General features: G+C 42.1%; 3 pseudogenes across 3 annotated transcripts; all 3 read left to right on the top strand.

Annotated features, from left to right (window-relative positions):
• Positions 1–627: 627 nt before the first annotated feature.
• AT4G06714 lies at positions 628–3108 on the top strand (annotated as a pseudogene; the record flags this gene model as incomplete). The annotated part of the gene is made up of 1 exon: positions 628–3108.
• Positions 3109–4025: 917 nt separating this feature from the next.
• AT4G06712 lies at positions 4026–5894 on the top strand (annotated as a pseudogene; the record flags this gene model as incomplete). Its single annotated transcript has 1 exon — positions 4026–5894.
• A 1685-nt stretch (positions 5895–7579) lies between these two features.
• AT4G06710 lies at positions 7580–7990 on the top strand (annotated as a pseudogene; the record flags this gene model as incomplete). Its single annotated transcript has 1 exon — positions 7580–7990.
• Between the last annotated feature and the right edge of the window lie 2242 nt (positions 7991–10232).

Raw genomic sequence — 10232 nt, 5'->3', positions numbered from 1 at the left:
TCGCTAAAGGGATTTAGGTCAGTGTCTAGCTTTGCTTGAGGATTTCTATCACGGGAGTGAATTAATCTGTTGTTGAACTTGTTGTCTAGGGATAGCTTCTGTGAAGTTTTGTCAACCGCCTGAATAGATTAAGTAGACCACACTATTCGATTACCCCATCCTTAGGAATCGTTTATCCATTTGATTGCCTGTTATCATTTCTGCTTTGTCATTCACTTGCCTGCTATTGCCATTCCTGCTTTTAGTTTCACTTCATTTCTGTTATTGCATACCAGGACTGTTAGAACCAACCAACTTTCTGCTTGGCTTGACTTAGAGCTTTCTGATCATATCTAATCTGTTTGCATCACACCGGATTGGATTGACATCCTAAAATACTACAACGACAAGATAGTGTTTTAGGGATTAATTGACAAAAATCCTACTATCAATTTGGCGCCGTTGCCAGTTTGATGTTTGTTTGCTATATTTGAGATCATTAGAAACATTAAGATCAAGTTCGTTTTTGTTACACAAGTTACTAACATTGTGCCTTTTCTGTCTTTGTGTTTCAGGTACCTTGCAACCTGCTTTCCAGACGCATCTCTGATTCGTCTGTTATAGCACGGCTGCTATCTGTTGCATGCATACACGGTCAAAAGCGGTCTCATTGCTATGGTTCAGGGGAACAAGTTTCATGGCCTACCAATGGAGGATCCGCTAGATGGTTTCAAGCTTTGCTTGTTCCCATTTTCACTTGGAGATAAAGCCCATCTGTGGGAAAAAACGCTACCCCAGGGATCAATCACGACCTGGGATGACTGCAAAAAGGCCTTCTTGGCAAAATTCTTCTCCAACTCCAGGACTGCAAGACTCCGGAACGAGATATCCGGATTCACTCAGAAGCAAAATGAAAGCTTCTGTGAAGCTTGGGAGCGCTTTAAGGGTTATCAAACCAAATGCCCTCATCACGGATTTAAGGAAGCATCTCTTCTCAGCACACTTTACAGAGGCGTCCTGCCTAAGATACGTATGCTCCTTGACACCGCCTCCAACGGGAATTTCCTGAACAAGGATGTCGAAGACGGATGGGAGATAGTTGAAAACTTGGCTCAGTCGGATGGTAATTACAACGAGGATTATGACAGAAGCATCCGCACCAGTACTGAATCTGATGACAAGCACCGCCGAGAGATTAAAGCTCTCCATGACAAAATCGATAAACTCCTCCAAGTGCAGCAGAAGCATGTTCACTTCGCCTCTGAAGACGAAGTATTCCAAATCCAAGAGGGGGAGAATGATCAGGGCGCTGAAATCAGTTATGTTCAGAACCAAGGCGGCTACAACAAAGGGTACAACAATTACAGACCCAACCCAAATCTGTCATACAGAAGCACAAATGTCGCCAATCCTCAGGACCAAGTTTACCCTCAACAGCAGCTGCAGCAGAACCAACCCAAACCGTTTGTTACTTACAACCAAAGCCAAGGGTTCGGTCCTAAGCAACAGTTCCAAGGAGGGTATCAACAGCAACAACCACCACCTGGTTTCACACCACAACAACATCAGGCCTCTGCACCCCAGGAATCAGACATCAAGAATATGCTCCAACAGATCATGCAAGGTCAAGCCGCAGGGGTAATGGAATCTGCTAAGAAGATAGCTGACTTAAACAACAAAGTTGACAGACAGTTCAATGAACTGAGTAGCAGGTTGGAATCATTGAACACAAGGGTACGGTATCTGGACGGCGTCACTACTTCACCACCTGTTACAAACAACCCAGGCCAGCTTCCAGGAAAAGCAATCCAAAACCCTAAGGAGTACGCCACTGCACACGCAATCACTATCAGACATGAGCGAGAGCTGCCAACTCAACATGTCTCTACATCAAACACTGAGGACAGCGTAATTCAAGAAGGGGAGGCTTCCACTCAGATTGAAGTCTCTGTTGCTGAGATCGACTATTCAGCTCAACCTTTCAATCAGGCTCAGTCTGACTTGGAGGAGAAGGCTGCTATAATCGAGAGGATGGTAAAACGATTCAAGCCAGCTCCATCACCCTCACTTGCTCTTCCATGGACGTTCAGGAAAGCTTGGAAAAGCAGATATGAATCTCTGACAGAAAAACAACTTGATGAGATGGAAGCTGTGATGCCCTTAGTAGAAGTCCTAAAGTTGATTTCAGACCCTCACAAAGATGTGAGAAACCTGATACTAGAAAGGCTCAACATATGTCAGGATTCAGATGACGAAGACGATGTCATTATGCATCAAACCGCTGGTAAGAGGATTATTCAAGAGAAGCTGGAAGATCTTGGATCTTTCACTCTGCCATGTTCCATTAGGCAATTGACTTTCAACAATTGTCTATGTGATCTAGGAGCCTCAGTCAGTTTAATGCCACTCTCTGTGGCAAAGAAGCTGGGATTCGTTCAGTACAAGCCCTGTGACATCACCTTGATCCTTGCTGATAGAACTTCAAGGAGACCTTTCAGCATTCTAGAGAACGTGCCAGTAATGATAGATGGAGTTGAGGTACCCACTGATTTTGTCGTGCTTGAAATGGATGAAGAGTCTAAGGATCCTTTGATCTTAGGAAGACCTTTCTTAGCCTCAGTGGGAGCAGTAATAGATGTCAGATATGGCAAGATTGATCTCAACCTTGGGAGGCATGTCAAGTTACAGTTTGACATCAACAAATTTCAGACAAGGTCACCAACAGAAGGAAAAACCTTAGAGGTCCAGAGAGCGGTTCCAAGTGAAGGCCTTGAGATCAAAAGAGGGAAGGAGCAAATTTCGGTTCAAACTCCGCCATCGAACTCGACTACTCGATCGAGTATACCCTCCTCACTTGATTGGCTGGAACTCAAAAGGAAGACTGATCTACAGAACAGAACCATTCAGAAGCTGAGCTACACTGTTGAAAAGCTTAGAGACAAACTAAGTCGAATGCAAAAGGAGGTTCAGCCCCAGCTCAACCATGACACGATTTCAAGAAAGGAGATCACCTGGGATTGGTCAGAAGAGAAAGACTACCCTCCAGAGGAGGAAGCAGCCTACTATGATGATGATATCAGTAAAGAGGAGGACTTCTCAAGTTCCCTCTGTCACATTTTCTCCACTTGATTAGTGTGAGGAGTCAAGCTAGAGACTCTAAACAAGCTCACTTGGGAGGAAGTCCCATGACTATCCCTGTATATACTTTTTATTTATTTGTTACTTTTGATTCGTTTTGGTTATGTCTTTGATTCTCAGGAAATGAATAACAGCTGGAGTGATCAACAAGGATGTGATCGAGTGTTAAAATGAAAATTTTCCAAATTTTTTTTTCAAATACTCGATCACAACATAGGAGTGAAAGCTCAGGAGTGCGATATAGTAAATTCGGGATAACAATTTTCTACTAGATCGCAAGGAGGAGTGAAAGTGTCCACAGAACGTCAATGACAAACCTCAGTCCCATTAAGCCTACTGGATTTCAATCTCCACCAAAACTCCAAAAAGCCCATGCTGTGTCCAATTGTAGCCCATGACACGAAATTAAAGGATCAACAACCCATACTCGATCACAAGGCGCGTGACTTGAAGGAAGCCCATCCTGCCGACATAAAGCACCATGTTTTGTCACCTTATCACGTTGCCGACATCATAACGGGCATTGCATCCCATCCGTCCGTTTAAAAGCAACACACCTCCTCCACTCATTCAAATCGCAAAGGGAGATAAGTGTCACTACTCTTCACTTTTCTTCATCACTTGTGATTTCAAAACATCTCTCTTGTTTATCTCTCTACTTCACTACCAAAAACGCTCTCAATTCTTTCGTTGTTGCTAGCTGTTATTGACTAAAACAGAACCTCAGAAACTACTCTATCGCAACCCTGTCTCTCATTTGCTTGCTTCACTCGATCGCGACCTGAGCTGTCACTATCAAATTCTACTCGATCACAACTCTGGGAAGTCATTTCTTTCATTGTCTTTGTTTGTTTCTCACTAACTTACTGAGCTTTAGTTGTGAGTTTCAAATCGATTTCAGCTTCAAGATGAGTTCACACAGCTACGAATCATCTATGGATGCCGACTACAATGTTGATGATGCTGAATCTTGGTCAACTAGGCCAGAGAGAGAAGCAGATGAGTATAGGCGATTTGTGGAGGAAACAGAGCGAGCAGTCGCCAATGACAGGAGAAGAGAAGAGATAGCCAGAGGGAAGAGGTCAATGACGGAAAATTATGAGCTAATTGATGAAGAGATGGAAGATGATGCTGAGTACATTCCAGAGCAAACCCGCAAGACCACCAAGTCCCTAATGAAAGAAGACAAGCTGACCCCGGGAGACTACTACAAGGCTCTCAAAAGAAATCCGTTTTGGGGAACAAGATATCCTCACCCGGAGACAATGGCGGAGTTAGGCATCTTGGAAGACGTTCAGCTCTTGTTCGAGAAATGCCACATGACAACACTCATGTCTCATCCCTATCCTACCTATGAGGATGAGACACTTCAATTCCTTTCATCACTTCAAGTGGAATTGTTTGAGGGGTTGTCAGCTGTTGAGTTAAGAGAAGAAGGGCTTGGTTACTTAAGCTTCACCATCGACGACCGCGACTATATCATGGCGATCAAGACGCTGGAATCCATGTTTGGGTTTCCCAGTGGCACGGGAATGAAACCGAAGTTTGCCCGAGAGGAATTGAAATCTTTGTGGAACACAATCGGAGACACCACCAGCTTCAACTCCGCAAGATCCAAGAGCAACTCCATCCGCAATCCCGCCATTCGCTATTTCCAAAGAGCCATGGCCAATGTCCCTTACGCTAGGGAGATATCTGCCACTGTGACGAACCAAGACATGGAGACGTTAGACCTGGCGCTGCTAAGTTTCCTCCGTTACACCAAGGACGGGAAAACGATGAAGGGAGATACCAATGACACACCACCGTCAATGTATCTTCTCAATCACTTATGCAGCTATAGAGGGTGGGCAATGGCCAATGACAAGAAGAACGCGAAAGGAGCCCTTTGCATTGGAGGAGTGGTCACACCAATTCTCCTATCGTGCGACGTCCCGCTGCGACCGGATCCAATCCAACCACGTTGGATGGATATCGCCCATCTCAAGCTTGCCCATGTGATCGAACATAAGGTCTATGACGGGAGGTACGCTTTCAAGTTTGATCACCCGTCAACAGGCGAAGCAACTTTTCTTCTCCCATTCAGTGAAATGACAACCATCACGGTGAGAGACAACATCGACTTCTCGCCACCACAAGAAATCCTCCATGCTGTGATTGGAGGATCCGCGTCCCGGAATGCTGAAGAAGTAGAAGGTCAGAGTGACAATGAGGAGACCAATTGGGAGAACTATGACACGAGCCGCTACCACTTTGAAGAACACAAGCCCCCTTCACGAGAAAGCAAGAGTCTCGCTGAAGCACACCGGAAGCTCAGTCTAACCCAAAGGTGGTGCAAGTTTCAAGACAAGATCATCCATAAGTGTGTCAAGGCCATTGACAACATGCAGAAGGCAATCAGTTGCACCACATCCACCAGTGCGATCACCAGGGACAACCCGCCAGAAGACATGCCATCCAGGCGTCATGACATTGCCCCGCCAAGGCAATCTGCTTATCAATAGAGAGAACGCGCTGTCCCGCAAGAACCCGCACGACACTCGTCTCATGAGGTCAGGGAGCACAAGAGGCGGAAGAGCGCTAGGATGGTTCGATCATCAAGCAAGGGTCGGATAATGTCGGGGCGGAGAACACGTGAGCGTCGTGCTGAACAACCTGCTGGGGTTGCGATCGAGCACAATGACGAGGAGATGGCGGAGCCACATCAAGAACCGGTCATGCCTGCTGAGTACACTCAAGCAGATATGGATGACTACATCTCCAGGACATTCTACTGAGGTAACACACCAAAACCCTTTGTAAATATCGCTTTTGTTTTTGTTTCTGTGTTTATCTTGAATTCTTTCACAAATTTTGATTACACAAGGGACTGTGTAATTTAAGTTTGGGGGAGGGTTCAAGACGTATTTGACTTGTTTTTTGTGAATATCATTTGAGTCTGCATATCATCTAAGTCATAGAAAAAAACAAAAAAATTTGAAAATTTTTGAAAATGAATTCCACAAAAACAGAGTGATCATTTAGTTGCATTACATTTAGAATCGAGTCTAGAGTGTTTCATATAGGATTGTTGCATATGCATAGGGGATAATGAGGAAATAGCCTTGTAAGCATGATGATTCACTAAAATGAATTATTAGTTCTCTGAGGCATTTGAATGACTTTGAAGTAAAACCGCACCATGTTCTATAGAAACCACTCGATGCATGTCATGACACCTTTCCCTGTCAATTTGAACTTGAATCTGACTTATAATTATCATGTTTGCATCGTTTTTGAACTCGTGGATAGAATACATATTTGGATTTTCTTTCACTTATTCACCACTCTTGTTAATCCAAGTAGCTGCTTCTATTATTGGAGTAGTTCCCCCACCCTTAACCAACCCTTCTTTCAAGCCATGTTATTTTGTGAGAGCATGTGAGGCCTATTTTCAGGATTGAGCTTGGTAGAACGTGTTAGGTTTGAGCCGACAAGAGTAGTATCTCATGTAGTTCCAATCCGCGTTTTCGGACTTGGTAGGACTAGGTGGGAACTTATTTGGGGATTGAGATTGAGTGTGAAAAGAAAAAGAAAGAAAAAAATGGGTTAGAGTCTTTAGGAGAAGGAAGCTGAAAATCATATTGTGGTCTAGTGAATGTTTGGGAAGCATAGAATTGTTAAGATATGCTCTAAAGAAATAGATGGCAATAAAAAAAAAAAAAAAAAAAAAAAAAAAAAAAAAAACAGAAAAGAAATGATAAGAGCCATAAGAGTTTAAGAAAAACCCAACTCACTAGACTAGACTCATAGAGTTTAAGAAAAGCTTCTCCTTAAGAACAAGAGCCAAAGAAAAGAAAAGGAAACGTTGATCCAAGAAAAAATCGAAATATGCCTTTAGTGCAAAAGGGTAGACTTAGGATCATCATTGGGTTTAGAGATAGGACCATCTACTTGTTATTCACGGTTTATGTCATTGGGTAGATGGGGTGCTATTCTTGTATGCATAGGTTGGCACTTACCTTTAGCATTCTTCTAAAGCTCAATCCTTTTTATTGAGAGTCCCCTGCTATTAAAATCTGAACCACTAAAAAGGGACCATCTTTGTCTCATAACCTGTCATTAGCCAAATGAGTTCACTAGCGATGCATATCTTGATTCATGTTTTTGAACTTAATGAATGTTAAAGGGATTGGTTGATCTTGACGCATTGTGCATTTGAGTGTAGGTTTGGATCATAACAGAGCATGGCTAAAGTTTTTGAGTAGAAGTCGATCACCTCGCATCTTAGAACTGTTAGCTGGTACATTGATCTTAATTGTCATATCTCATGCTTTGGTTCTGAATCCCCAACTTCAAACCTCTCCTTCTGCTTATGTCTTCTTGTTTGCTTGAGGGCAAGCAAAGACTAAGTTTGGGGGAGTTGATATGTCTATAATTTGCATGATTTAGGCATTCATTCTTCACCACTTTGTCATTGTTTCATCCACATTTCATCTCATTAGGAGTCGTTTTAGTGTGTTTTACATACTTTGGACGATTTTGCATTAGGATTGCATGTGCATGGCATATTTGGGTGTTTTCAGGTACTTTGGATGCTTTTGGAGTTCAAGCAGAGGAAAAACAGAACATGAAGTCAGAATGCCCAATGACGCCTTCAGCAAAAGTACTCTATCGCAGCCTCGGAGCCCTGCCAGGGCAAATCACTCTATCGCAACCCCGGAGAAGCAAACAGCTCAGTTTCACTCAATCGCGAAGCCGGAGGAATCACCCCATCAAAACCACTCGATCACACCCTCATGACATCCACTCGATCGCACTCGATCACAAGGTCGCTGGACCATTCAATCTCGACTTCACTGCATTTCACTCGATCGCAAGACGGAGCCCCTGAAGCCCAGTTTGATCAATGACATACTCGATCACTAGGAAGCTCATTTCAGCCCATCAGATGCCAATGACACATTCGGTCGCAGGATCATGACGTGAAGATTCGCTATATATTTAGTTTCCTTATTTGTTTCATTTTTTCGCTTATATAAACTACCTCTTAGGGTTTTCCTAGGGCGTCGGCTAGGATCCGCTATTATCCCTTTTTATTTCGCTTTTACATTTTCGCAACTTTGATAGCCGCAGTGTTTCTCCTGCGACTTTGTAGTTTCGTTTTCAAGTATTTGATATTCAGTTTTCGTTTAAGTCTTTCGTCATTTCTGTTATCATGTTTTCAATTGTTGCTTTGTTATTGTCTTTGATTATGTCTGAGTAGTGAACTGTATTTCTGAGGATGGGATAGAATAGTTGTGGTTTACTTGGTCGTTTTAGGTGGTTGAGTTTAGAATACTAGAATCCCTTCTGGATTAGTTGCGCTTATTGCTTATTTCACTGGCTAATGTGGAGTATGAGTCCAGACGTCCAGCGCTCAGAAGGCGTTTAATGGGCGTTGGATCCTATTAATTCCAGAGATATCTGACTCTACCCCAAGGGATTGGCTGTAGAGAGGGTATTGACTTTAACATGTTGATTCGATAATGCCTGCTTAGTTAGAGATCGCTAAAGGGATTTAGGTCAGTGTCTAGCTTTGCTTGAGGATTTCTATCACGGGAGTGAATTAATCTGTTGTTGAACTTGTTGTCTAGGGATAGCTTCTGTGAAGTTTTGTCAGCCGCCTGAATAGATTAAGTAGACCACACTATTCGATTACCCCATCCTTAGGAATCGTTTATCCATTTGATTGCCTGTTATCATTTCTGCTTTGTCATTCACTTGCCTGCTATTGCCATTCCTGCTTTTAGTTTCACTTCATTTCTGTTATTGCATACTAGGACTGTTAGAACCAACCAACTTTCTGCTTGGCTTGACTTAGAGCTTTCTGATCATATCTCATCAGTTTGCATCACACCGGATTGGATTGACATCCTAAAATACTACAACAACAAGATAGTGTTTTAGGGATTAATTGACAAAAATCCTACTATCAATATGACTTTATGTCATGTGTATGATTGAGTATAAGAACTTAAACAACAATCTTATCCTGAAAGCCTAAGTAGTGTTTCCTTGTTAGAAGATACAAATACAACGACTCATATGGACTTCGGCTAAACCATCAAAGCTTTGAGAAGCAAAGAAGCTTGGTTAGTGTTTTGGAGTCGAATATGACTTGATGTGATGTGTATGATTGAGTATAAGAACTTAAACTGCAACCTTATCGTAAAAGCCTAAGTAGTGTGTCCTTGTTAGAAGATACAAAGATAAAGACTCATATGGACTTCAGCTAAATCATCAAAGCTTTGAGAAGCAAGAAGAAGCTTGATTAGTGTTTTGGAGTCGAATATGACTTGATGTCATGTGTATGATTGAGTATAAGAACTTAAACAATAACCATATCCTAAAAGCCTAAGTAGTGTTTCCTTGTTAGAAGATACAAAGACAAAGACTCATATGGACTTTGGCTAAACTATCAAAGCTTTGAGAAGCACGAAGAAGCTTGGTTATTGTTTTGGAGTCAAATATGACTTGATGTCATGTGTATGATTGATTATAAGAACTTAAACCGCAACCTTATCCTAAAGGCCTAAGTAGTGTTTCCTTCGTAGAAGATACAAAGATAAAGACTCATATGGACTTTGGCTAAACCATCAAAGCTTTGAGAAGCACGAAGACGCTTGGTTAGTGTTTTGGAGTCGAATATAAATTGATGTCATGTGTATGATTGAGTATAAGAACTTAAACCGCAACCTTATCCTAATATGGACTTCATATGGACAAAGACTCATATGGACTTCAAAGCTTTTAAGAAGCAAGAAGAAGCTTGGTTAGTGTTTTGGAGTCGAATATGACTTGATATCATGTGTATGATTGAGTATAAGAACTTAACCCGCAACCTTATCCTAAAAGCCTAAGTAGTGTTTCCTTGTTAGAAGATACAAAGATAAAGACTCATATGGAATTTTGCTAAACCATCAAAGCTTTGAAAAGCAAGAAAAAGTTTGGTTAGTGTTTTGGAGTCGAATATGACTTGATGTCATGTGTATGATTGAGTATATGAACTTAAACCGCAATCTTATCCTAAAAGCCTAAGTAGTGTTTCCTTGTTAGAAGATACAAACACAAAGACTCACATGGACTTCGGCTAA

The sequence above is a fragment of the Arabidopsis thaliana genome, chromosome 4, assembly GCF_000001735.4.
Source record: "Arabidopsis thaliana chromosome 4, partial sequence".
Taxonomy (NCBI): Eukaryota; Viridiplantae; Streptophyta; class Magnoliopsida; order Brassicales; family Brassicaceae; genus Arabidopsis; species Arabidopsis thaliana.
The sequence above is the reverse complement of the archived record's forward strand: the minus strand, read 5'-3'. Positions and strand labels throughout refer to the sequence as shown.